The following is a 24,405-nucleotide window of genomic DNA, read 5'->3' as shown; positions in this document are numbered from 1 at the left end:
TCGAAGATGGGCACTGCATCCAGTGGAACCAGCCAGAAAGCCTCGACGCTACACAGGCAAGCGAGGATGTGTTCAAGAGGCCGAAGCCTGCAGAAAGGAGGCTGGGAAAAAGATTCATGGCCGGTTACAAGATCCTGAACCTGGACAGACCAACAGGAACGGTCACGGGTGCACACTTGACAAACCCTTCTGACAACGACCGAGCACTAGCTGCTTTGGGACAGCACGGAGAAGTGGTGACTTAGTGCTAGGTATCTAAAAGACACGAGGGTATTCTGACAGGAAGAAGGCAGTTTCAGGTGCCATGCCACAACCCTGACCCAGAAGCTGGGTCCTGGAGGACTGAAGCATCCACCCGCTCTTTTCTTCAGCCTCTTGGTGGGGACTTGCTACCTGTTTTACTCCCGGCAACCAGCGGCCTCGCCGCGCTTGCAGGCAGTCTGGCTATACAGAGGCAGGTTGTCCTGAGCCTGCTGCCTGCACCTGTGCTGGCAACAGTGAGGCCAAAGACTGCACGGGCCCAAGGCCTGTCAGTGGATGTGGGGACTGGGCCATCTGTACCGCGAACTGCTCCCAGAAATAAGGAGACCTTCACGGAAGTGGCCAAGTCCATCGAGCCGGAAAAGCCAAGGATCCAGGAATGGGACCCGTGCCTGCAGGGAATGGCTCAAGACACCAATACAGGTGTAGAGCCAGCAAATGGATCTTCTATGGGGAACAGAACCCCCGGAGAAAGAACTGAATACTGGGGATAGCGTTTCCCAGGGTGCCCCGTGACACGCAGGGGGATTTCCTCCCATCAACCCACCAGAAATCTCACCCACCTCCAAGGTCAAGAAGTGGGCACGGAAAGGATCGTGAGGCTCTTTGAGCGGGAAGACAACGTAGCTGAGAGAGTAAGGAGGGGGCCATAGAAAAAAATCAAAGGGGAAGGCAACGGGCAGAGGACAGGAATTGCAGAAGGGAGCCGATGGTGGGATGGATGGGGTAGGCAGCAAAGAAGGGCTGCAGAGGAGGAGGACATCAGGGAGCGGAAGGGGCAACATGAGTTAGGAGGGTGGAGAGGGCTATTTGAGCAGAGGGCTGTGAGGAGATCCAGGTGGATCTGAATGCCAGAGGTTTGGGTTGGAGCCGGGAGTTACCCAGACCTACTCAATATACCATCCCCTTGGGGGAGGATGGCAAGTGAGGGGACCCAACAGGCCATCAACATCGCCTTAATCCAGTGCCTCCTTCCCTGGGGGAACAGGGATGGACAGTGAGGACCTCTTCACAGGGAGTTTTTTTTTGGGGTGTTTTGGTACTTGTAAAGACTTTAAAAATACAAAATTATAATGACTGCAGTTAAAATTCTTTCATTAAATGTAAGAGGAATGAGGGACGCGGTTAAAAGAAGAAGGGTTGTTTATGATTTTGTGGATTCAGGCATGCAATTTGTTTATTGCAGGAGGTTCATTTGATGTGACAAGGGGATGCTGCAAATTCTCAAGGAGTGGACTAAAGGGGACCCAATCTGAGTGTGGGGGTCCACCTCACAGGTGTCGGGATTTTGTTTGTGTTAAAGAGATTAGGGGTGGAGGATGTTTTCATAATTGTTCAAGGCAGGATAATGGGTGCTGACATCATATAAAATACAAGCTGAGGGTTTTTGTGGGTGTATGACCACAAACCAGAGGGAAACGATTTGAAATGTTTGAGTTAGTGGTGAGCCACACCGGGGTCACCAATAGGCAGGTAATTGTAGGGGACTTTAGTATGTTAGGGTAAGGGGGGGACATCATATAGCTATATCTCCCAACCTGATGGCCAGAGACACGGCTAGTAGATGGGGAGGATGGTCAGGCTACAATCGGGTAGATGCATCCATGGCGAACCCACGGAACGCTTAGACGCCCGACTACGTGGTTTGTAGAAAAGTCTTTGAGTCTGGTGTCGTAAATGACGCTCTGTGTTCTCTCGACCAAGATGGCTGCTGTTTGAGGCAAAGCCTGTGCCTGCCTGTTTTCTCGGCAGTACTACGCCTAATATTAGGTGTGTGTGTTTAGAGGAAGACAAGTTCAAACATGTTTTACTGTTTTTCAAAACCTTTCATAGGGACTGAGACCAATGTGTCCGGGGTGATGGAGAGTGGTGGAAGTAGCCAAGAAACGGATACAAATGTTTTGCGATAAGTACTGTAAAAGGAAGGTGAGGTTGGGCTAAGAGGGAGGTGCCGCTTACAGCGCCTCCTCGAGCTCGGAGCAGTAAAGGAGTCCAGGCAGCACTGTAAATCAGCTGGGCTTGTGACTTCTCAGCAAAGCTTAAGGAGGTCTTTGAGGGCAGGCCCGGCTCCACCGCTGCAGGCGCCACAAGCTCTGGAGAAGCACGACATGTTCCGCCCGCTTTCGGCCCACACGGGCTGACAGGCAAGACAGGCATGACCTGGGACTGTGACATGCAGGGAAGGTGGTGTCGGGAAGCAGGTGAGATGGTGAGTGCCACTCACTGACCACTACCGCATGTTTCCAGAGAAAGAGGTAGATGTAGGGGGAGTGGGGGACTTTCCTGGACTTGTGATTGACCAAGCAGGTGTCAGCTGGACATAGCTGAAGAGGCCCTGGCCACCTCAAAGAGTTTCGAGGTGCCCCTGTAAATGAACAAGCTTGAAGGTGCCGGCATCACGGACTGCCGTGGAGTTATCCTGAAACGAGATTCGGGCCGGGTGCTGTTGAGGTGTTGTCCGTAGTACTTCACAGGTGTAATGTGGAGGGACTATACACAGGAGTAATCTCCTCTGGTTTTTAAAAGGGAGACGGTAACTGACCCTCGGCAACTGGCTGCCACCACCCGCGCCAATTACATTGCGAGTTTCTGCAAAGGTCCTAGCCGAATGTCTAGGCACAGCCCTTCAATGGGTCCATGGGACAAACATGGGTGTGTGTGGGCGCCGTGAGAGATGGAATCTCCAGCTCATTTCTAGATCGCCTGCCGCTTGGGCGAAAGACAGACACCTGCCACTTTAAAAGGTCCACCAGGCAAAGGCCTTTGACAGGGTTCACTGGGGCTTTTATGTTTAGGTATTGAAAGTGCTAGGCTTTAACAAGGGTTTATTTGATGGTTGCGACATTATACACAGGTGGGGAGCACAGTGTCAACAACGGTCACTTAGGGAAGTTTTCAGGTTGCACTCAGGGGTAGACAGGGGTGCCCACTCTCACCGCTGCTCTACATCCCTGAGGTGGGGAGCCTGGCAAGCTATCTGGCCAATCAGGGTGTGAAAGGTTTCCTGTCTCCCGCAGCAGGTCACGGTCAAGCTGTCAGGCGATGACACACTGCTGCTGGGGACAGGTGATGGGCGTTTGATCCGATCTTTGAGATTTACATGATTTTGGTCGGGCCTGAGCACAACTGAATCGCGCCAAGTCCTCGTCAAGTTCTTTTTGAAGGCCGCAGAAAGGATGGACGCACCGAGTGGCCGTCACGCTTCCGCACAGGACCACTAAATTACTAGGGCTGAAGTTGAGATACAGCCCATGCGCCAACGAATTTGGACCGGGCGATTACAGTCCGAAGAAGCTTGCTTCGGAAGAGCAGGTGCCTTAATTTTATTAGGAAGGTACTTCTGTACTGAAGGTAGACGTTTCTGGCCATCCTCCTATATCTGTATACATATACCCACTGCCAGTCAGTCAGCAATGATGAGACCCTCTGCGCCTCGTGTCTGGATCTCATGGGTGGTAGATATGGAATATGTGGCGAGGCCTCGCATGGCTGGTATGGGGCCAGGAGGGAGGATGTGCCACACCTCCCGCTCAGCTGGGACTGCATTTTCTTGTTTCATCCTTGTGCAGAGAATCATCCTTGCCGTATAGAGCACCCCTGTGGCTACTTCCTGAGGCTCTATTTCGCATACCAAGCTAGGGTTGATGGTCTAAGCAATCTAAGAATCTAGGAATATGGTGTTATGTGGTATTTCAACCATGTAGCCAGGTGGCTGCGGGCTCATCCTGAGCCCACACAGCCATGTATAAAAATAAATCACAGAGCCTCTACAGAGGTCAGTCAGGGGAGAATGGGACTCCACAGGGTGGGGACCCCCGTCAAAGATTTGAGGGGGACAGCCACGCAATGAACAACGGCTCAAAGACCTAAAATTGGTTATGCCTGCACAAACGCTCGCCAGGCGGAAACCACACCGCGGCTGGGTTGGCAAGATCTCGGCGTACCTCGGACAACCTGTTCAGGGAGTAGAACGGCCAGGCATGGTTGCGGTGGACTGTCCAGCGGCAAGGTAAAGGGGTAAAGTGGGGAACGGTTAGCAAGCAGGTAGTCAGCAGGATTTTGATCTGGACCTGGACCAGGGTTGAAAGAGGTTTGTGGGCACAGGAAATTTGGTCCTTTAATGTCCCAATATGGAAGATTATATAACAAAGAGGAGTATCTGGTCGGCCAGGCAAGACCTGATAAAGACAGATAAAGACAGTGGGGGTGGAAGGGGATAATGAGAGGTGGAAGCAGATGCTGGGAACATCAAAAGGACATTGAGAAGTGTGTTGATGCAGCCCCAGAGAGGTGGAAAGAGGGTTTGGTGGATATGGTGAAAAAGAGAGGGAAGGCACAAGGAGTTCTTTGGACTGTTTTCATTTTTTTTTCACCTTTAGTTTTGTAGGTTTGGAAAATTAACATTCTATACCTGGGCAAGCAAGTGTTAACATTTGTATTTAAGGTTGTATTAAGGGACATCATACGTGATGTTTGATTTGTATTGATTTGTATTTAACTGACGAAAGCTTTTGTACAAAAATAAAAAAAAAAATAAAAATCTGTTCTTATCAGTTTAATATCTGATATGTCCTCTATATGAGGACTACATATTAAGCAGATTTTTGGAAGGAGGGGCAGAAATTTGAGCTTGCTCCTTTCTCTCCACGCATCGACCTAGCATTGCAGTGTCTGCTGGAACGGTGCACTCTGTTCTTACCTTGTAGAAAACCAAACACTCAAACAATTGTCGCGTATCAAAAGTGAATTTACACTGGCTCAATGAAACTGAGGTTCACCGTGCACACACAAGTGTGAAACCGCTCTGATGGCTCACTGCTTAGTGACGTGACCATGCACGGGTCACAATGAGCTGGAACTGGATTCCAAATTGAGTTAGAAGCGCTTGTCAAGAATGGAAACTTGCTTTCACTCAAGACCTCTGGGAGACTTGGTGAGAAACCAGAGTCAGCATTTTGGAGCAATGTAAGTGGTTCAGGGATGTATTGCTTAGGCAGGCTTAAAAGCCAATCACAGTAGTCAGGGCAGGAGGTAATAAAGACGTGTATAATTTGGCTGGCAGATGGGGGCGGGTTGGGAATGTTGCATACTGGGATCTGACATGAAAGCAAAGAGAGGCCTACCGTGAAGGTGGTGATCAGACCGAGAGGCTCCTCTGCTGCTCTCCAACAGAGGGCCATGCTGACTCTGGTTTCTCTTCATAACGCAAGTCTTTCCTTTACTAAAGACTTCCGTGGAGAGGAACAAACATGAGTTGAATATATTTTTGGCAGGTTTGTTGTATGGCTGAGCCTTATGAAATTGTGAAAGTCAAAGAGCTGTCTAGGTCAGAAATCAAGCGCCACAAAGGAGAGCTTGGGCGGAGGTGAAGCAGCAGCCATTGTTATGCACACCTACGAACGGGGTACCACAACAAGTGAGATTTGTGCCAAGAGCTTGGCGTGACATCCAACACTTGGGGCTTATCGCCTCGGCTTTTGGCTAAGATCTGTAGTATCTGTTCTTATCAGTTTAATATCTGATATGTCCTCTATATGAGGACTACATATTAAGCAGATTTTTGGCATGAGGGGCAGAAATTTGAGCTTGTCTTTCTCTCCACGCATCGACCTAGCATTGCAGTGCCATTGGGAACGGTGCACTCTGTTCTACCTTGTAGAAAACCAAACACTCAAACAATTGTCGCGTATCAAAAGTGAATTCTACACTGGCTCAATGAAACTGAGGTAACGGCCTGGCACACAAGTGTGTGAAACCGCTCTGATGGCTCACTGCTTAGTGACGTGACCATGCACGGGTCACAATGAGCTTGAACTGGATTCCAAATTGAGTTAGAAGGTTTGTCAAGAATGGAAACTTGCTTTCACTCAAGACCTTCTGGGAGACTTGGTGAGAAACCAGAGTCAGCATTTTGGAGCGAATGTAAGTGGTTCAGGGATGTATTGCTTAGGCAGGCTTAAAAGCCAATCACAGTAGTCAGGGCAGGAGGTAATAAAGACGTGTATAATTTTGGTTGGCAGATGGGGGCGGGTTGGGAATGTTGCATACTGGGATCTGACATGAGAAAGCAAAGAGAGGCCTACCTGAAGGTGGTGACTGTGACCGAGAGGCTCCTCTGCTGCTCTCCAACAGAGGGCCATGCTGACTCTGGTTTCTTCATACGACAAGTCTTTCGCCTTTACTAAAGACCCATGGAGAGGAACAAACATGAGTTGAATATATTTTGGCAGGCTTTGCTGTATGGCTGAGCCTTATGAAATTGTGAAAAGTCAAAGAGCTGTCTAGGTCAGAAATCAAGCGCCACAAAGGAGAGCTTGGGCGGAGGTGATAAGCAGCAGCCATTGTTATGCACACCTACGAACGGGTACCACAACAAGTGAGATTTGTGCCAAGAGCTGGCGTGACATCCAACACTTGGGGCTTATCGCCTCGGCCTTTGGCTCAAGATCAAGTGTAGTATCTGTTCTTATCAGTTTAATATCTGATATGTCCTCTATATGAGGACTACATATTAAGCAGATTTTGGCATGAGGGGCAGAAATTTGAGCTTGCTCCTTTCTCTCCACGCATCGACCTAGCATTGCAGTGCCGCTGGGAACGGTGCACTCTGTTCTTACCTTGTAGAAAACCAAACACTCAAACAATTGTCGCGGATCAAAAGTGAATTCTACACTGGCTCAATGAAACTGAGGTAACGGCCTGGCACACACAAGTGTGTGAAACCGCTCTGATGGCTCACTGCTTAGTGACTGACTCATGCAATGGGTCACAATGAGCTTGAACTGGATTCCAAATTGAGTAGAAGGCTTTGTCAAGAATGGAAACTTGCTTTCACTCAAGACCTTCTGGGAGACTTGGTGAGAAACCAGAGTCAGCATTTTGGAGCGAATGTAAGTGGTTCAGGGATGTATTGCTAGGCAGGCTTAAAAGCCAATCACAGTAGTCAGGGCAGGAGTGTAATAAAGACGTGTACATTTTGGTTGGCAGATGGGGGCGGTTGGGAAATGTTGCATACTGGGATCTGACATGCAGAAAGCAAAGAGAGGCCTACCGTGAAGGTGGTGACTGAGACCGAGAGGCCTCTGCTGCTCTCCAACAGAGGGCCATGCTGACTCTGGTTTCTTTCATAACGCACAAGTCTTTCGCCTTTACTAAAGACTCGTGGAGAGGAACAAACATGAGTTGAATATATTTTTGGCAGGCTTTGCTGTATGGCTGAGCCTTATGAAATTGTGAAAAGTCAAAGAGCTGTCTAGGTCAGAAATCAAGCGCCACAAAGGAGAGCTTGGGCGGAGGTGATAAGCAGCAGCCATTGTTATGCACACCTACGAACGGTACCACAACAAGTGAGATTTGTGCCAAGAGCTTGGCGTGACATCCAACACTTGGGGCTTATCGCTTCTCGGCCTTTGGCTAAGATCATGTAGTATCTGTTCTTATCAGTTTAATATCTGATATGTCCTCATGAGGACTACATATTAAGCAGATTTTTGGCATGAGGGGCAGAAATTTGGAGCTTGCTCCTTCTCCACGCATCGACCTAGCATTGCAGTGCCGCTGGGAACGTGCACTCTGTTCTTACCTTGTAGAAAACCAAACACTAAAACAATTGTCGCGTATCAAAAGTGAATTCTACACTGGCTCAATGAAACTGAGGTAACGGCCTGGCACACACAAGTGTGTGAAACCGCTCTGATGGCTCACTGCTTAGTGACGTGACCATGCACGGGGTCACAATGAGCTTGAACTGGATTCCAAATTGAGTTAGAAGCGTTTGTCAAGAATGGAAACTTGCTTTCACTCAAGACCTTCTGGGAGACCTGGTGAGAAACCAGAGTCAGCATTTTGGAGCGAATGTAAGTGGTTCAGGATGTATTGCTTAGGCAGGCTTAAAAGCCAATCACAGTAGTCAGGCAGGAGGTAATAAAGACGTGGTATAATTTTGTTGGCAGATGGGGGAGGGTTGGGAATGCTGTATACTGGGATCTGACATGGAAAGCAAAGAGAGGCCTACCGTGAAGGTGGTGATCAGACCGAGAGGCCTCTGCTGCTCTCCAACAGAGGGCCATGCTGACTCTGGTTTCTCTTCATAACGCACAAGTCTTTTCGCCTTTTACTAAAGACTTCCGTGGAGAGGAACAAACATGAGTTGAATATATTTTGGCAGGCTTTGCAGTATGGCTGAGCCTTATGAAATTGTGAAAAGTCAAAGAGCTGTCTAGGTCAGAAATCAAGCGCCACAAAGGAGAGCTGAATGAGGTGATAAGCAGCAGCCATTGTTATGCACACCTACGAACGGGGTACCACAACAAGTGAGATTTGTGCCAAGAGCTTGGCGTGGACATCCAACACTTGGGGCTTATCGCCTCGGCCTTTGGCTAAGATCATGTAGTATCTGTTCTTATCAGTTTAATATCTGATATGTCCTCTATATGAGGACTACATATTAAGCAGATTTTTGGCATGAGGGGCAGAAATTTGAGCTTGTCCTTTCTCTCCACGCATCGACCTAGCATTGCAGTGCCGCTGGGAACGGTGCACTCTGTTCTTACCTTGTAGAAAACCAAACACTCAAACAATTGTCGCGGATCAAAAGTGAATTCTACACTGGCTCAATGAAAGGAGGTAACGGCCTGGCACACAAGTGTGTGAAACCGCTCTGATGGCTCACTGCTTAGTGACGTGACCATGCACGGGTCACAATGAGCTTGAACTGGATTCCAAATTGAGTTAGAAGCGTTGTCAAGAATGGAAACTTGCTTTCACTCAAGACCTCTGGGAGACTTGGTGAGAAACCAGAGTCAGCATTTTGGAGCGAATGTAAGTGGTTCAGGGATGTATTGCTTAGGCAGGCTTAAAAGCCAATCACAGTAGTCAGGGCAGGAGGTAATAAAGACGTATAATTTGGTTGGCAGATGGGGCGGGTTGGGAATGTTGCATACTGGGATCTGACATGGAAAGCAAAGAGAGGCCCACCGTGAAGGTGGTGATGTGACCGAGAGGCTCCTCTGCTGCTCTCCAACAGAGGGCCATGCTGACTCTGGTTTCTCTTCATAACGCACAAGTCTTCGCTTTACTAAAGACTTCGTGGAGAGGAACAAACATGAGTTGAATATATTTTTGCAGGCTTTGCTGTATGGCTGAGCCTTATGAAATTGTGAAAAGTCAAAGAGCTGTCTAGGTCAGGAAATCAAGCGCCACAAAGGAGAGCTTGGGCGGAGGTGATAAGCAGCAGCCATTGTTATGCACACCTACGAACGGGGTACCACAACAAGTGAGATTTGTGCCAAGAGCTTGGCATGGACATCCAACACTTGGGGCTTATCGCTCTCGGCCTTTGGCTAAGATCAAGTGTAGTATCTGTTCTTATCAGTTTAATATCTGATATGTCCCTCTATATGAGGACTACATATTAAGCAGATTTTTGGCATGAGGGGCAGAAATTTGAGCTTGCTCTTCTCTCCACGCACGACCTAGCATTGCAGTGCCGCTGGGAACGGTGCACTCTGTTCTTACCTTGTAGAAAACCAAACACTCAAACAATTGTCGCGTATCAAAAGTGAATTCTACACTGGCTCAATGAAACTGAGGTAACGGCCTGGCACACACAAGTGTGTGAAACCGCTCTGATGGCTCACTGCTTAGTGACGTGACCATGCACGGGTCACAATGAGCTTGAACTGGATTCCAAATTGAGTTAGAAGCGTTTGTCAAGAATGGAAACTTGCTTTCACTCAAGACCTTCTGGGAGACTTGGTGAGAAACCAGAGTCAGCATTTTGGAGCGAATGTAAGTGGTTCAGGGATGTATTGCTTAGGCAGGCTTAAAAGCCAATCACAGTAGTCAGGGCAGGAGGTAATAAAGACGGTATAATTTTGGTTGGCAGATGGGGGCGGGTTGGGAATGTTGCATACTGGGATCTGACATGTGAAAGCAAAGAGAGGCCTACCGTGAAGGTGGTGATGAGACCTGAGAGGCTCCTCTGCTGCTCTCCAACAGAGGGCCATGCTGACTCTGGCTTCTCTTTTTCATAACGCACAAGTCTTTCGCCTTTACTAAAGACTTCGTGGAGAGGAACAAACATGAGTTGAATATATTTTTGGCAGGCTTTGTGTATGGCTGAGCCTTATGAAATTGTGAAAAGTCAAAGAGCTGTCTAGGTCAGAAATCAAGCGCCACAAAGGAGAGCTTGGGCGGAGGTGATAAGCAGCAGCCATTGTTATGCACACCTACGAACGGGGTACCACAACAAGTGAGATTTGTGCCAAGAGCTTGGCGTGACATCCAACACTTGGGGCTTATCGCTCTCGCCTTTGGCTAAGATCATGTAGTATCTGTTCTTATCAGTTTAATATCTGATATGTCCTCCATATGAGGACTACATATTAAGCAGATTTTTGGCATGAGGGGCAGAACTTGGAGCTTGCTCTTTCTCTCCACGCATCGACCTAGCATTGCAGTGCCGCTGGGAACGGTGCACTCTGTTCTTACCTTGTAGAAAACCAAACACTCAAACAATTGTCGCGTATCAAAAGTGAATTCTACACTGGCTCAATGAAACTGAGGTAACGGCCTGGCACACAAGTGTGAAACCGCTCTGATGGCTCACTGCTTAGTGACGTGACCATGCACGGGTCACAATGAGCTTGAACTGGATTCCAAATTGAGTTAGAAGCGTTTGTCAAGAATGGAAACTTGCTTTCACTCAAGACCTTCTGGGAGACTTGGTGAGAAACCAGAGTCAGCATTTTGGAGCGAATGTAAGTGGTTCAGGGATGTATTGCTTAGGCAGGCTTAAAAGCCAATCACAGTAGTCAGGGCAGGAGGTAATAAAGACGTGTATAATTTTGGTTGGCAGATGGGGCGGGTTGGGAATGTTGCATACTGGGATCTGACATGGAAAGCAAAGAGAGGCCTACCGTGAAGGTGGTGATCAGACCGAGAGGCTCCTCTGCTGCTCTCCAACAGAGGGCCATGCTGACACTGGTTTCTCTTCATAACGCACAAGTCTTTCGCTTTACTAAAGACTCGTGGAGAGGAACAAACATGAGTTGAATATATTTTTGGCAGGCTTTGCTGTATGGCTGAGCCTTATGAAATTGTGAAAAGTCAAAGAGCTGTCTAGGTCAGAAATCAGGCGCCACAAAGGAGAGCTTGGGCGGAGGTGATAAGCAGCAGCCATTGTTATGCACACCTACGAACGGGTACCACAACAAGTGAGATTTGTGCCAAGAGCTTGGCGTGACATCCAACACTTGGGGCTTATCGCCCGCCTTTTGGCTAAGATCAAGTGTAGTATCTGTTCTTATCAGTTTAATATCTGATATGTCCTCTATATGAGGACTACATATTAAGCAGATTTTTGGCATGAGGGGCAGAAATTTGGAGCTTGCTTCTTTCTCTCCACGCATCGACTAGCATTGCAGGTCAGCTGGGAACGGTGCACTCTGTTCTTACCTTGTAGAAACCAAACACTCAAACAATTGTCGCGTATCAAAAGTGAATTCTACACTGGCTCAATGAAAGTGAGGTAATGGCCTGGCACACACAAGGTGTGAAACCGCTCTGATGGCTCACTGCTTAGTGACGTGACCATGCACGGGGGCTCAAATGAGCTTGAACTGATTCCAAATTGAGTTAGAAAAGCGTTGTCAAGAATGGAAACTTGCTTTCACTCAAGACCTTCTGGGAGACTTGGTGAGAAACCAGAGTCAGCATTTTGGAGCGAATGTAAGTGGTTCAGGATGTATTGCTTAGGCAGGCTTAAAAGCCAATCACAGTAGTCAGGCAGGAGGTAATAAAGACGTGTATAATTTGTTGGCAGATGGGGGCGGGTTGGGAATGTTGCATACTGATCTGACATGGGAAAGCAAAGAGAGGCCTACCGTGAAGGTGGTGACTCAGACCGGAGGCTCCTCTGCTGCTCTCCAACAGAGGGCCATGCTGACTCTGGTTTCTCTTCATAACGCACAAGTCTTTCGCCTTTACTAAAGACTTCCGTCGGAGAGGAACAAACATGAGTTGAATATATTTTTGCAGGCTTTGCTGTATGGCTGAGCCTTATGAAATTGTGAAAAGTCAAAGAGCTGTCTAGGTCAGAAATCAAGCGCCACAAAGGAGAGCTTGGAAGGAGGTGATAAGCAGCAGCCATTGTTATGCACACCTACGAACGGGTACCACAACAAGTGAGATTTGTGCCAAGAGCTTGGCGTGGACATCCAACACTTGGGGCTTATCGCTCTCGGCCTTTGGCTAAGATCAAGTGTAGTATCTGTTCTTATCAGTTTAATATCTGATATGTCCTCTATATGAGGACTACATATTAAGCAGATTTTTGGCATGAGGGGCAGAAATTTGGAGCTTGCTCCTTTCTCTCCACGCATCGACCTAGCATTGCAGTGCCGCTGGGAACGGTGCACTCTGTTCTTACCTTGTAGAAAACCAAACACTCAAACAATTGTCGCGTATCAAAAGTGAATTCTACACTGGCTCAATGAAAGTGAGGTAACGCCTGGCACACACAAGTGTGTGAAACCGCTCTGATGGCTCACTGCTTAGTGACGTGACCATGCACGGGTCACAATGAGCTTGAACTGGATTCCAAATTGAGTTAGAAGCGTTTGTCAAGAATGGAAACTTGCTTTCACTCAAGACCTTCTGGAGACTTGGTGAGAAACCAGAGTCAGCATTTTGGAGCGAATGTAAGTGGTTCAGGGATGTATTGCTTAGGCAGGCTTAAAAGCCAATCACAGTAGTCAGGGCAGGAGGTAATAAAGACGTGTATAATTTTGGTTGGCAGATGGGGGCGGGTTGGGAATGTTGCATACTGGGATCTGACATGGAAAGCAAAGAGAGGCCTCACCGTGAAGGTGGTGATGTGACCGAGAGGCTCCTCTGCTGCTCTCCAACAGAGGGCCATGCTGACTCTGGTTTCTTCATAACGCAAGTCTTTCCTTTACTAAAGACTTCCGTGGAGAGGAACAAACATGAGTTGAATATATTTTTGCAGGCTTTGCTGTATGGCTGAGCCTTATGAAATTGTGAAAAGTCAAAGAGCTGTCTAGGTCAGGAAATCAAGCGCCACAAAGGAGAGCTTGGGCGGAGGTGATAAGCAGCAGCCATTGTTATGCACACCTACGAACGGGTACCACAACAAGTGAGATTTGTGCCAAGAGCTTGGCGACATCCAACACTTGGGGCTTATCGCTTCTCGGCCTTTGGCTAAGATCAAGTGTAGTATCTGTTCTTATCAGTTTAATATCTGATATGTCCTCTATATGAGACTACATATTACAGATTTTTGGCATGAGGGGCAGAAATTTGGAGCTTGCTCCTTTCTCTCCACGCATCGACCTAGCATTGCAGTGCCGCTGGGAACGGTGCACTCTGTTCTTACCTTGTAGAAACCAAACACTCAAACAATTGTCGCGTATCAAAAGTGAATTCTACACTGGCTCAATGAAACTGAGGTAACGGCCTGGCACACACAAGTGTGTGAAACCGCCTGATGGCTCACTGCTTAGTGACGTGACCATGCACGGGTCACAATGAGCTTGAACTGGATTCCAAATTGAGTTAGAAGCGTTTGTCAAGAATGGAAACTTGCTTCACTCAAGACCTTCTGGGAGACTTGGTGAGAAACCAGAGTCAGCATTTTGGAGGAATGTAATGGGTGGTTCAGGGATGTATTGCTTAGGCAGGCTTAAAAGCCAATCACAGTAGTCAGGCAGGAGGTAATAAAGACGTGTACAATTTGGTTAGCAGATGGGGGCGGGTTGGGAATGTTGCATACTGGGATCTGATGCGGAAAGCAAAGAGAGGCCTACCGTGAAGGTGGTGATCAGACCGAGAGGCTCCTCTGCTGCTCTCCAACAGAGGGCCATGCTGACTTGGTTTCTCTTCATAACGCACAAGTCTTTCGCCTTTACTAAAGACTTCCGTGGAGAGGAACAAACATGAGTTGAATATATTTTTGGCAGGTTTGCTGTATGGCTGAGCCTTATGAAATTGTGAAAAGTCAAAGAGCTGTCTAGGTCAGAAATCAAGCGCCACAAAGGAGAGCTTGGGCGGAGGTGATAACAGCAGCCATTGTTATGCACACCTACGAACGGGTACCACAACAAGTGAGATTTGTGCCAAGAGCTTGGCGTGACATCCAACACTTGGGGCTTATCGCTTCTGCCTTTTGGCTAAGATCATGTAGTATCTGTTCTTATCAGTTTAATATCTGATATGTCCTCTATATGAGGACTACATATTAAGCAGATTTTTGGCATGAGGGGCAGAAATTTGGAGCTTGCTCCTTTCTCTCCACGCATCGACCTAGCATTGCAGTGGCGCTGGGAACGGTGCACCTGTTCTTACCTTGTAGAAAACCAAACACTCAAACAATTGTCACGATCAAAAGTGAATTCTACACTGGCTCAATGAAACTGAGGTAACGGCCTGGCACACACAAGTGTGTGAAACCGCTCTGATGGCTCACTGTTTAGTGACGTGACCATGCACGGGGCACAATGAGCTTGAACTGGATTCCAAATTGAGTTAGAAGCTTGTCAAGAATGGAAACTTGCTTTCACTCAAGACCTTCTGGGAGACTTGGTGAGAAACCAGAGTCAGCATTTTGGAGCAATTAAGTGGTTCAGGGATGTATTGATTAGGCAGGCTTAAAAGCCAATCACAGTAGTCAGGCAGGAGGTAACAAAGACGTGTATAATTTTGGTTGGCAGATGGGGCGGGTTGGGAATGTTGCATACTGGGATCTGACATGGAAAGCAAAGAGAGGCCTACCGTGAAGGTGGTGATCAGACCGAGAGGCTCCTCTGCTGCTGCCTCCAACAGAGGGCCATGCTCAACTGGTTTCTCTTCATAACGCACAAGTCTTTCGCCTTTACTAAAGACTTCCGTGGAGAGGAACAAACATGAGTTGAATATATTTTTGGCAGGCTTTGCTGTATGGCTGAGCCTTATGAAATTGTGAAAAGTCAAAGAGCTGTCTAGGTCAGAAATCAAGCGCCACAAAGGAGAGCTTGGAAGGAGGTGATAAGCAGCAGCCATTGTTATGCACACCTACGAACGGGTACCACAACAAGTGAGATTTGTGCCAAGAGCTTGGCGGGACATCCAACACTTGGGGCTTATCGCTTCTCGGCCTTTGGCCAAGATCAAGTGTAGTATCTGTTCTTATCAGTTTAATATCTGATATGTCCTCTATATGAGGACCACATATTAAGCAGATTTTTGGCATGAGGGGCAGAAATTTGAGCTTGCTCTTTCTCCACGGATCGACCTAGCATTGCAGTGCCGCTGGGAACGGTGCACTCTGTTCTTACCTTGTAGAAAACCAAACACTCAAACAATTGTCGCGTATCAAAAGTGAATTCTACACTGGCTCAATGAAACTGAGGTAACGGCCTGGCACACACAAGTGTGTGAAACCGCTCTGATGGCTCACTGCTTAGTGACGTGACCATGCAGGGGTCACAATGAGCTTGAACTGGATTCCAAATTGAGTTAGAAGCGCTTGTCAAGAATGGAAACTTGCTTTCACTCAAGACCTTCTGGGAGACTTGGTGAGAAACCAGAGTCAGCATTTTGGAGCCAATGTAAGTGGTTCAGGGATGTATTGCTTAGGCAGGCTTAAAAGCCAATCACAGTAGTCAGGCAGGAGGTAATAAAGACGTGTATAATTTTGGTTGGAGATGGGGGCGGGTTGGGAATGTTGCATACTGGGATCTGACATGCGGAAAGCAAAGAGAGGCCTACCGTGAAGGTGGTGATCAGACGAGAGGCTCCTCTGCTGCTCTCCAACAGAGGGCCATGCTGACTTGGGCTCTCTTCATAACGCACAAGTCTTTCGCCTTTACTAAAGACTTCCGTGGAGAGGAACAAACATGAGTTGAATATATTTTTGCAGGCTTTGCTGTATGGCTGAGCCTTATGAAATTGTGAAAAGTCAAAGAGCTGTCTAGGTCAGAAATCAAGCGCCACAAAGGAGAGCTTGGGCGGAGGTGATAAGCAGCAGCCATTGTTATGCACACCTACGAACGGGTACCACAACAAGTGAGATTTGTGCCAAGAGCTTGGCATGGACATCCAACACTTGGGGCTTATCGCTCTCGGCCTTTGGCTAAGATCAAGTGTAGTATCTGTTCTTATCAGTTTAATATCTGATATGTCCTCTATAGGAAGACTACATATATTAAGCAGATTTTTGGCATGAGGGGCAGAAATTTGGAGCTTGCTCCTTTCCTCCACGCATCGACCTAGCATTGCAGTGCCGCTGGGAACGGTGCACTCTGTTCTTACCTTGTAGAAAACCAAACACTCAAACAATTGTCGCGTATCAAAAGTGAATTCTACACTGGCTCAATGAAACTGAGGTAACGGCCCTGGCACACACAAGTGTGAAACCGCTCTGATGGCTCACTGTTTAGTGACGTGACCATGCACGGGTCAAATGAGCTTGAACTGGATTCCAAATTGAGTTAGAAGCGTTTGTCAAGAATGGAAACTTGCTTTCACTCAAGACCTTCTGGGAGACTTGGTGAGAAACCAGAGTCAGCATTTTGGAGCGAATGTAAGTGGTTCAGGGATGTATTGCTTAGGCAGGCTTAAAAGCCAATCACAGTAGTCAGGGCAGGAGGTAATAAAGACGTATATAATTTTGGCTGGCAGATGGGGAGGTTGGGAATGTTGCATACTGGGATCTGACATGCGGAAAGCAAAGAGAGGCCTACCGTGAAGGTGGTGACTCAGACCGAGAGGCTCCTCTGCTGCTCTCCAACAGAGGGCCATGCTGACTTGGTTTCTCTTCATAACGCACAAGTCTTTCTGCATTTTTACTAAAGACTTCCGTGGAGAGGAACAAACATGAGTTGAATATATTTTTGGCAGGCTTTGCTGTATGGCTGAGCCTTATGAAATTGTGAAAAGTCAAAGAGCTGTCTAGGTCAGGAAATCAAGCGCCACAAAGGAGAGCTTGGCGGAGGTGATAAGCAGCAGCCATTGTTATGCACACCTACGAACGGGTACCACAACAAGTGAGATTTGTGCCAAGAGCTTGCGTGGACATCCAACACTTGGGGCTTATCGCCTCGGCCTTTTGGCTAAGATCATGTAGTATCTGTTCTTATCAGTTTAATATCTGATATGTCCTCTATATGAGGACTACATATTAGGCAGATTTTTGGCATGAGGGGCAGAAATTTGGAGCTTGCTCTTTCTCTCCACGCATCGACCTAGCATTGCAGTGCCGCTGGGAACGGTGCACTCTGTTCTTACCTTGTAGAAAACCAAACACTCAAACAATTGTCGCGTATCAAAAGTGAATTCTACACTGGCTCAATGAAACTGAGGTAACGGCCTGGCACACACAAGTGTGTGAAACCGCCTGATGGCTCACTGCTTAGTGACGTGACCATGCACGGGGTCACAATGAGCTTGAACTGGATTCCAAATTGAGTTAGAAGCGTTTGTCAAGAATGGAAACTTGCTTTCACTCAAGACCTTCTGGGAGACTTGGTGAGAAACCAGAGTCAGCATTTTGGAGCGAATGTAAGTGGTTCAGGGATGTATTGTTTAGGCAGGCTTAAAAGCCAATCACAGTAGTCAGGGCAGGAGGTAATAAAGACGTGTATAATTTTGGTTGGCAGATGGGGGCGGCTGGGGAATGTTGCATACTGGGATCTGACATGCGGAAAGCAAAGAGAGGCCTACCGTGAAGGTGGTGACTGTGACCAGAGGCTCTCTGCTGCTCTCCAACAGAGGGCCATGCTGACTCTGGTTTCTTCATAACGCATGTCTTCGCCTTTACTAAAGACTTCCGTGGAGAGGAACAAACATGAGTTGAATATATTTTTGGCAGGTTTTGCTGTATGGCTGAGCCTTATGAAATTGTGAAAAGTCAAAGAGCTGTCTAGGTCAGAAATCAAGCGCCACAAAGGAGAGCTTGGGCGAGGTGATAAGCAGCAGCCATTGTTATGCACACCTACGAACGGGCAACCAACAAGTGAGATTTGTGCCAAGAGCTTGGCGTGACATCCAACACTTGGGGCTTATCTTTCTCGGCCTTTTGGCTAAGATCAAGTAGTATCTGTTCTTATCAGTTTAATATCTGATATGTCCTCTATATGAGGACTACATATTAAGCAGATTTTTGGCATGAGGGGCAGAATTGGAGCTTGCTCTTTCTCTCCACGCATCGACCTAGCATTGCAGTGACGCTGGGAACGGTGCACTCTGTTCTTACCTTGTAGAAAACCAAACACTCAAACAATTGTCGCGTATCAAAAGTGAATTCTACACTGGCTCAATGAAACTGAGGTAACGGCCTGGCACACACAAGTGTGTGAAACCGCCTGATGGCTCACTGCTTAGTGACGTGACCATGCACGGGGTCACAATGAGCTTGAACTGGATTCCAAATTGAGTTAGAAGCGTTTGTCAAGAATGGAAACTTGCTTTCACTCAAGACCTTCTGGGAGACTTGGTGAGAAACCAGAGTCAGCATTTTGGAGCGAATGTAAGTGGTTCAGGATGTATTGCTTAGGCAGGCTTAAAAGCCAATCACAGTAGTCAGGGCAGGAGGTATAAAGACGTGTATAATTTTGGTTGGCAGATGGGGGCGGGTTGGGAATGTTGCATACTGGGATCTGACATGTGGAAAGCAAAGAGAGGCTCAACGTGGAGTGGTGATCAGACTGAGAGGCCCTCTGCTGCTCTCCAACAGAGGGCCATGCTGGACTCTGGTTTCTCTTCATAACGCACAAGTCTTTCGCCTTTACTAAAGACTTCCGTGGAGAGGAACAAACATGAGTTGAATATATTTTTGCAGGCTTTGCTGTATGGCTGAGCCTTATGAAATTGTGAAAAGTCAAAGAGCTGTCTAGGTCAGAAATCATGCGCCACAAAGGAGAGCTTGGGCGGAGGTGATAGCAGCAGCCATTGTTATGCACACCTACGAACGGGCACCACAACAAGTGAGATTTGTGCCAAGAGCTTGGCGTGGACATCCAACACTTGGGGCTTATCGCTTCGGCCTTTGGCTAAGATCAATGTAGTATCTGTTCTTATCAGTTTAATATCTGATATGTCCTCTATATGAGGACTACATATTAAGCAGATTTTTGGCATGAGGGGCAGAAATTTGGAGCTTGCTCCTTTTCTCCACGCATCGACCTAGCATTGCAGTGCCGCTGGGAACGGTGCTCTGTTCTTACCTTGTAGAAAACCAAACACTCAAACAATTGTCTCGTATCAAAGTGAATTCTACACTGGCTCAATGAAACTGAGGTAACGGCCTGGCACACACAAGTGTGTGAAACCGCTCTGATGGCTCACTGCTTAGTGACGTGACCATGCACGGGTCACAATGAGCTTGAACTGGATTCCAAATTGAGTTAGAAGCGCTTGTCAAGAATGGAAACTTGCTTTCACTCAAGACCTTCTGGGAGACTTGGTGAGAAACCAGAGTCAGCATTTTGGAGCGAATGTAAGTGGTTCAGGGATGTATTGCTTAGGCAGGCTTAAAAGCCAATCACAGTAGTCAGGGCAGGAGGTAATAAAGACGTGTATAATTTTGGCTGGCAGATGGGGCGGTTGGGAATGTTGCATACTGGGATCTGACACATGGAAAGCAAAGAGAGGCCTACCGTGAAGGTGGTGATCAGACCGAGAGGCTCCTCTGCTGCTCTCCAACAGAGGGCCATGCTGACTCTGGTTTCTTCATAACGCACAAGTCTTTCGCCTTTACTAAAGACTTCCGTGGAGAGGAAACAAACATGAGTTGAATATATTTTGGCAGGCTTTGCTGTATGGCTGAGCCTTATGAAATTGTGAAAAGTCAAAGAGCTGTCTAGGTCAGAAATCAAGCGCCACAAAGGAGAGCTTGGGCGGAGGTGATAAGCAGCAGCCATTGTTATGCACACCTACGAACGGGGTACCACAACAAGTGAGATTTGTGCCAAGAGCTTGGCGTGGACATCCAACACTTGGGGCTTATCGCTCGCCTTTGGCTAAGATCAAGTGTAGTATCTGTTCTTATCAGTTTAATATCTGATATGTCCTCTATAGAGGACTACATATTAAGCAGATTTTTGGCATGAGGGGCAGAAATTTGAGCTTGCCCTTTCTCTCCACGCATCGACCTAGCATTGCAGTGCCGCTGGGAACGGTGCACTCTGTTCTTACCTTGTAGAAAACCAAACACTCAAACAATTGTCGCGTATCAAAAGTGAATTTTACACTGGCTCAATGAAACTGAGGTAACGGCCTGGCACACACAAGTGTGTGAAACCGCCTGATGGCTCACTGCTTAGTGACGTGACCATGCACGGGTCACAATGAGCTTGAACTGGATTCCAAATTGAGTTAGAAGGCGTTTGTCAAGAATGGAAACTTGCTTTCACTCAAGACCTTCTGGGAGACTTGGTGAGAAACCAGAGTCAGCATTTTGGAGCGAATGTAAGTGGTTCAGGGATGTATTGCTTAGGCAGGCTTAAAAGCCAATCACAGTAGTCAGGGCAGGAGGTAATAAAGACGTGTATAATTTTGGTTGGCAGATGGGGGCGGGTTGGGAATGTTGCATACTGGGATCTGACATGCGGAAAGCAAAGAGAGGCCTACCGTGAAGGTGGTGATCAGACCGAGAGGCTCCTCTGCTGCTCTCCAACAGAGGGCCATGCTGACTTGGTTTTTCTTCATAACGCACAAGTCTTTCGCCTTTACTAAAGACTTTCCCGAGGAGAGGAACAAACATGAGTTGAATATATTTTTGGCAGGTTTTGCTGTATGGCTGAGCCTTATGAAATTGTGAAAAGTCAAAGAGCTGTCTAGGTCAGAAATCAAGCGCCACAAAGGAGAGCTTGGGCGGAGGTGATAAGCAGCAGCCATTGTTATGCACACCTACGAACGGGTACCACAACAAGTGAGATTTGTGCCAAGAGCTTGGCGTGGACATCCAACACTTGGGGCTTATCGCTTCCGGCCTTTTGGCTAAGATCAGTGTAGTATCTGTTCTTATCAGTTTAATATCTGATATGTCCTCTATATGAGGACTACATATTAAGCAGATTTTTGGCATGAGGGGCAGAAATTTGGAGCTTGCTCCTTTCTCTCCACGCATCGAACTAGCATTGCAGTGCCACTGGGAACGGTGCACTCTGTTCTTACCTTGTAGAAAACCAAACACTCAAACAATTGTCGCGTATCAAAAGTGAATTCTACACTGGCTCAATGAAACTGAGGTAACGGCCTGGCACACACAAGTGTGTGAAACCGCTCTGATGGCTCACTGCTTAGTGACGTGACCATGCACGGGTCACAATGAGCTTGAACTGGATTCCAAATTGAGTTAGAAGCGTTTGTCAAGAATGGAAACTTGCTTTCACTCAAGACCTTCTGGGAGACTTGGAGAGAAACCAGAGTCAGCATTTTGGAGCGAATGTAAGTGGTTCAGGGATGTATTGCTTAGGCAGGCTTAAAAGCCAATCACAGTAGTCAGGCAGGAGGTAATAAAGACGGTATAATTTTGGCTGGCAGATGGGGGCGGGTTGGGAATGTTGCATACTGGGATCTGACATGGAAAGCAAAGAGAGGCCTACCGTGAAGGTGGTGACTGTGACCGAGAGGCCCTCTGCTGCCTCCAACAGAGGGCCATGCTGACTCTGGTTTCTCTTCATAACGCACAAGTCTTTCGCCTTTACTAAAGACTTCCGTGGAGAGGAACAAACATGAGTTGAATATATTTTTGGCAGGTTTTGCTGTATGGCTGAGCCTCATGAAATTGTGAAAAGTCAAAGAGCTGTCTAGGTCAGGAAATCAAGCGCCACAAAGGAGAGCTTGGGCGGAGGTGATAAGCAGCAGCCATTGTTATGCACACCTACGAACGGGTACCACAACAAGTGAGATTTGTGCCAAGAGCTTGGCGTGGACATCCAACACTTGGGGCTTATCGCTCGGCCTTTGGCTAAGATCAAGTGTAGTATCTGTTCTTATCAGTTTAATATCTGATATGTCCTCTATATGAGGACTACATATTAGCAGATTTTGGCATGAGGGGCAGAAATTTGAGCTTGCTCTTTCTCTCCACGCATCGACCTAGCATTGCAGTGCCGCTGGGAACGGTGCACTCTGTTCTTACCTTGTAGAAACCAAACACTCAAACAATTGTCGCGTATCAAAAGTGAATTCTACACTGGCTCAATGAAAGTGAGGTAACGGCCTGGCACACACAAGTGTGTGAAACCGCCTGATGGCTCACTGCTTAGTGACGGGACCATGCACGGGTCACAATGAGCTTGAACTGGATTCCAAATTGAGTTAGAAGCGCTTGTCAAGAATGGAAACTTGCTTTCACTCAAGACCTTCTGGGAGACTTGGTGAGAAACCAGAGTCAGCATTTTGGAGCGAATGTAAGTGGTTCAGGGATGTATTGTTAGGCAGGCTTAAAAGCCAATCACAGTAGTCAGGCAGGAGGTAACAAAGACGTGTATAATTTTGGCAGATGGGGGCGGGGTTGGGAATGTTGCATACTGGGATCTGACATGCGGAAAGCAAAGAGAGGCCTACCGTGAAGGTGGTGATCAGACCGAGAGGCTCCTCTGCTGCTCTCCAACAGAGGGCCATGCTGACTTGGTTTCTCTTCATAACGCACAAGTCTTTCGCCTTTACTAAAGACTCGTGGAGAGGAACAAACATGAGTTGAATATATTTTTGCAGGCTTTGCTGTATGGATGAGCCTTATGAAATTGTGAAAAGTCAAAGAGCTGTCTAGGTCAGAAATCAGTCGCCACAAAGCGAGAGCTTGGGCGGAGATGATAAGCAGCAGCCATTGTTATGCACACCTACGAACGGGTACCACAACAAGTGAGATTTGTGCCAAGAGCTGTGGACATCCAACACTTGGGGCTTATCGCTCGGCCTTTTGGCTAAGATCAAGTGTAGTATCTGTTCTTATCAGTTTAATATCTGATATGTCCTCTATATGAGGACTACATATTAAGCAGATTTTTGGCATGAGGGGCAGTAATTTGAGCTTGCTCCTTTCTTCCACGCATCGACCTAGCATTGCTGGGAACGGTGCACTCTGTTCTTACCTTTAGAAACCAAACACTCAAACAATTGTCGCGTATCAAAGTGAATTTACACTGGCTCAATGAAACTGAGGTAACGGCCTGGCACACACAAGTGTGTGAAACCTGATGGCTCACTGCTTAGTGACGTGACCATGCACCCGGTCACAATGAGCTTGAACTGATTCCAAATTGAGTTAGAAGCGTTTGTCAAGAATGGAAACTTGCTTTCACTCAAGACCCTCTGGGAGACTTGGTGAGAAACCAGAGTCAGCATTTTGGGAGCGAATGTAAGTGGTTCAGGGATGTATTGCTTAGGCAGGCTTAAAAGCCAATCACAGTAGTCAGGCAGGAGGTAATAAAGACGTGTATAATTTTGGTTGGCAGATGGGGCGGGTTGGGAATGTTGCATACTGGGATCTGACATGAAAGCAAAGAGAGGCTCACCGTGAAGGTGGTGACTGTGACCGAGAGGCTCCTCTGCTGCTCTCCAACAGAGGGCCATGCTGACTCTGGTTTCTTCATAACGCACAAGTCTGGGCCTTACTTTACAAAGACTTCCGTGGAGAGAAAACAAACATGAGTTGAATATATTTTTGGCAGGCTTTGCTGTATGGCTGAGCCTTATGAAATTGTGAAAAGTCAAAGAGCTGTCTAGGTCAGGAAATCACGCCACAAAGGAGAGCTTGGCGGAGGTGATAAGCAGCCATTGTTATGCACACCTACGAACGGGTACCACAACAAGTGAGATTTGTGCCAAGAGCTTGACGTGGACATCCAACACTTGGGGCTTATCGCCCGGCCTTTTGGCTAAGATCAAGTGTAGTATCTGTTCTTATCAGTTTAATATCTGATATGTCCTCATATAGAGACTACATATTAAGCAGATTTTGCATGAGGGGCAGAAATTTGGAGCTTGCTCCTTTCTCTCCACGCATCGACCTAGCATTGCAGTGCCGCTGGGAACGGTGCACTCTGTTCTTACCTTGTAGAAACCAAACACTCAAACAATTGTCGCGTATCAAAAGTGAATTCTACACTGGCTCAATGAAACTGAGGTAACGGCCTGGTG

The 24,405-nt window shown here is 47.4% G+C and overlaps 36 non-coding genes and 4 pseudogenes across 36 annotated transcripts; all 40 read left to right on the top strand.

Moving 5' to 3' along the window:
* The first annotated feature begins 4,765 nt into the window (after positions 1-4,765).
* LOC124853069 lies at positions 4,766-4,954 on the top strand. Its single transcript, XR_007033465.1, has one exon. It is a non-coding gene; the product is annotated as a U2 spliceosomal RNA (small nuclear RNA).
* Positions 4,955-5,443: 489 nt separating this feature from the next.
* Positions 5,444-5,550, top strand: LOC124853885 (annotated as a pseudogene).
* Positions 5,551-5,723: 173 nt separating this feature from the next.
* On the top strand, positions 5,724-5,908 carry LOC124852986. Its single transcript, XR_007033399.1, has one exon. It is a non-coding gene; the product is annotated as a U2 spliceosomal RNA (small nuclear RNA).
* A 774-nt stretch (positions 5,909-6,682) lies between these two features.
* LOC124852840 lies at positions 6,683-6,872 on the top strand. Its single transcript, XR_007033261.1, has one exon. It is a non-coding gene; the product is annotated as a U2 spliceosomal RNA (small nuclear RNA).
* Positions 6,873-7,370: 498 nt separating this feature from the next.
* Positions 7,371-7,479, top strand: LOC124853971. Its single transcript, XR_007034276.1, has one exon. It is a non-coding gene; the product is annotated as a U5 spliceosomal RNA (small nuclear RNA).
* Positions 7,480-7,655: 176 nt separating this feature from the next.
* On the top strand, positions 7,656-7,837 carry LOC124852897. The gene has a single exon (XR_007033314.1). It is a non-coding gene; the product is annotated as a U2 spliceosomal RNA (small nuclear RNA).
* A 495-nt stretch (positions 7,838-8,332) lies between these two features.
* Positions 8,333-8,445, top strand: LOC124853494. Its single transcript, XR_007033836.1, has one exon. It is a non-coding gene; the product is annotated as a U5 spliceosomal RNA (small nuclear RNA).
* Positions 8,446-8,620: 175 nt separating this feature from the next.
* On the top strand, positions 8,621-8,807 carry LOC124852913. The gene has a single exon (XR_007033330.1). It is a non-coding gene; the product is annotated as a U2 spliceosomal RNA (small nuclear RNA).
* Positions 8,808-9,296: 489 nt separating this feature from the next.
* Positions 9,297-9,407, top strand: LOC124853986. Its single transcript, XR_007034286.1, has one exon. It is a non-coding gene; the product is annotated as a U5 spliceosomal RNA (small nuclear RNA).
* A 175-nt stretch (positions 9,408-9,582) lies between these two features.
* Positions 9,583-9,771, top strand: LOC124852867. Its single transcript, XR_007033287.1, has one exon. It is a non-coding gene; the product is annotated as a U2 spliceosomal RNA (small nuclear RNA).
* Positions 9,772-10,270: 499 nt separating this feature from the next.
* Positions 10,271-10,383, top strand: LOC124853901. The gene has a single exon (XR_007034225.1). It is a non-coding gene; the product is annotated as a U5 spliceosomal RNA (small nuclear RNA).
* Positions 10,384-10,559: 176 nt separating this feature from the next.
* On the top strand, positions 10,560-10,746 carry LOC124852898. Its single transcript, XR_007033315.1, has one exon. It is a non-coding gene; the product is annotated as a U2 spliceosomal RNA (small nuclear RNA).
* Positions 10,747-11,239: 493 nt separating this feature from the next.
* Positions 11,240-11,348, top strand: LOC124853947. Its single transcript, XR_007034262.1, has one exon. It is a non-coding gene; the product is annotated as a U5 spliceosomal RNA (small nuclear RNA).
* Positions 11,349-11,523: 175 nt separating this feature from the next.
* LOC124852839 lies at positions 11,524-11,712 on the top strand. The gene has a single exon (XR_007033260.1). It is a non-coding gene; the product is annotated as a U2 spliceosomal RNA (small nuclear RNA).
* Positions 11,713-12,205: 493 nt separating this feature from the next.
* LOC124853673 lies at positions 12,206-12,320 on the top strand. Its single transcript, XR_007034013.1, has one exon. It is a non-coding gene; the product is annotated as a U5 spliceosomal RNA (small nuclear RNA).
* Positions 12,321-12,493: 173 nt separating this feature from the next.
* On the top strand, positions 12,494-12,685 carry LOC124854184. Its single transcript, XR_007034432.1, has one exon. It is a non-coding gene; the product is annotated as a U2 spliceosomal RNA (small nuclear RNA).
* A 497-nt stretch (positions 12,686-13,182) lies between these two features.
* On the top strand, positions 13,183-13,290 carry LOC124854034 (annotated as a pseudogene).
* A 173-nt stretch (positions 13,291-13,463) lies between these two features.
* Positions 13,464-13,651, top strand: LOC124854381. The gene has a single exon (XR_007034625.1). It is a non-coding gene; the product is annotated as a U2 spliceosomal RNA (small nuclear RNA).
* Positions 13,652-14,146: 495 nt separating this feature from the next.
* On the top strand, positions 14,147-14,256 carry LOC124853578. Its single transcript, XR_007033919.1, has one exon. It is a non-coding gene; the product is annotated as a U5 spliceosomal RNA (small nuclear RNA).
* Positions 14,257-14,432: 176 nt separating this feature from the next.
* Positions 14,433-14,620, top strand: LOC124852681. Its single transcript, XR_007033104.1, has one exon. It is a non-coding gene; the product is annotated as a U2 spliceosomal RNA (small nuclear RNA).
* Positions 14,621-15,111: 491 nt separating this feature from the next.
* LOC124853595 lies at positions 15,112-15,223 on the top strand. The gene has a single exon (XR_007033935.1). It is a non-coding gene; the product is annotated as a U5 spliceosomal RNA (small nuclear RNA).
* Positions 15,224-15,400: 177 nt separating this feature from the next.
* On the top strand, positions 15,401-15,587 carry LOC124854404. Its single transcript, XR_007034648.1, has one exon. It is a non-coding gene; the product is annotated as a U2 spliceosomal RNA (small nuclear RNA).
* A 497-nt stretch (positions 15,588-16,084) lies between these two features.
* LOC124853732 lies at positions 16,085-16,197 on the top strand. The gene has a single exon (XR_007034071.1). It is a non-coding gene; the product is annotated as a U5 spliceosomal RNA (small nuclear RNA).
* A 173-nt stretch (positions 16,198-16,370) lies between these two features.
* LOC124854367 lies at positions 16,371-16,563 on the top strand. The gene has a single exon (XR_007034611.1). It is a non-coding gene; the product is annotated as a U2 spliceosomal RNA (small nuclear RNA).
* A 497-nt stretch (positions 16,564-17,060) lies between these two features.
* LOC124853791 lies at positions 17,061-17,174 on the top strand. The gene has a single exon (XR_007034130.1). It is a non-coding gene; the product is annotated as a U5 spliceosomal RNA (small nuclear RNA).
* Positions 17,175-17,349: 175 nt separating this feature from the next.
* Positions 17,350-17,538, top strand: LOC124852771. The gene has a single exon (XR_007033194.1). It is a non-coding gene; the product is annotated as a U2 spliceosomal RNA (small nuclear RNA).
* Positions 17,539-18,037: 499 nt separating this feature from the next.
* LOC124854070 lies at positions 18,038-18,144 on the top strand (annotated as a pseudogene).
* Positions 18,145-18,317: 173 nt separating this feature from the next.
* Positions 18,318-18,505, top strand: LOC124854429. The gene has a single exon (XR_007034673.1). It is a non-coding gene; the product is annotated as a U2 spliceosomal RNA (small nuclear RNA).
* Positions 18,506-19,002: 497 nt separating this feature from the next.
* On the top strand, positions 19,003-19,116 carry LOC124853476. The gene has a single exon (XR_007033818.1). It is a non-coding gene; the product is annotated as a U5 spliceosomal RNA (small nuclear RNA).
* A 174-nt stretch (positions 19,117-19,290) lies between these two features.
* Positions 19,291-19,477, top strand: LOC124852800. The gene has a single exon (XR_007033223.1). It is a non-coding gene; the product is annotated as a U2 spliceosomal RNA (small nuclear RNA).
* A 495-nt stretch (positions 19,478-19,972) lies between these two features.
* LOC124853835 lies at positions 19,973-20,082 on the top strand. Its single transcript, XR_007034171.1, has one exon. It is a non-coding gene; the product is annotated as a U5 spliceosomal RNA (small nuclear RNA).
* Positions 20,083-20,259: 177 nt separating this feature from the next.
* LOC124852843 lies at positions 20,260-20,445 on the top strand. Its single transcript, XR_007033264.1, has one exon. It is a non-coding gene; the product is annotated as a U2 spliceosomal RNA (small nuclear RNA).
* Positions 20,446-20,945: 500 nt separating this feature from the next.
* LOC124853954 lies at positions 20,946-21,058 on the top strand. Its single transcript, XR_007034268.1, has one exon. It is a non-coding gene; the product is annotated as a U5 spliceosomal RNA (small nuclear RNA).
* Positions 21,059-21,236: 178 nt separating this feature from the next.
* LOC124852689 lies at positions 21,237-21,426 on the top strand. The gene has a single exon (XR_007033112.1). It is a non-coding gene; the product is annotated as a U2 spliceosomal RNA (small nuclear RNA).
* Positions 21,427-21,921: 495 nt separating this feature from the next.
* On the top strand, positions 21,922-22,033 carry LOC124853471. Its single transcript, XR_007033813.1, has one exon. It is a non-coding gene; the product is annotated as a U5 spliceosomal RNA (small nuclear RNA).
* A 179-nt stretch (positions 22,034-22,212) lies between these two features.
* On the top strand, positions 22,213-22,396 carry LOC124852860. The gene has a single exon (XR_007033281.1). It is a non-coding gene; the product is annotated as a U2 spliceosomal RNA (small nuclear RNA).
* A 493-nt stretch (positions 22,397-22,889) lies between these two features.
* On the top strand, positions 22,890-23,001 carry LOC124853943. The gene has a single exon (XR_007034258.1). It is a non-coding gene; the product is annotated as a U5 spliceosomal RNA (small nuclear RNA).
* Positions 23,002-23,172: 171 nt separating this feature from the next.
* Positions 23,173-23,351, top strand: LOC124852875 (annotated as a pseudogene).
* A 489-nt stretch (positions 23,352-23,840) lies between these two features.
* LOC124854082 lies at positions 23,841-23,953 on the top strand. The gene has a single exon (XR_007034329.1). It is a non-coding gene; the product is annotated as a U5 spliceosomal RNA (small nuclear RNA).
* Positions 23,954-24,124: 171 nt separating this feature from the next.
* Positions 24,125-24,312, top strand: LOC124852869. Its single transcript, XR_007033289.1, has one exon. It is a non-coding gene; the product is annotated as a U2 spliceosomal RNA (small nuclear RNA).
* Positions 24,313-24,405: the final 93 nt, after the last annotated feature.

This window comes from Hippoglossus stenolepis, chromosome 10 (genome assembly GCF_022539355.2).
Source record: "Hippoglossus stenolepis isolate QCI-W04-F060 chromosome 10, HSTE1.2, whole genome shotgun sequence".
Classification (NCBI taxonomy): domain Eukaryota; kingdom Metazoa; phylum Chordata; class Actinopteri; order Pleuronectiformes; family Pleuronectidae; genus Hippoglossus; species Hippoglossus stenolepis.
The sequence above is the reverse complement of the archived record's forward strand: the minus strand, read 5'-3'. Positions and strand labels throughout refer to the sequence as shown.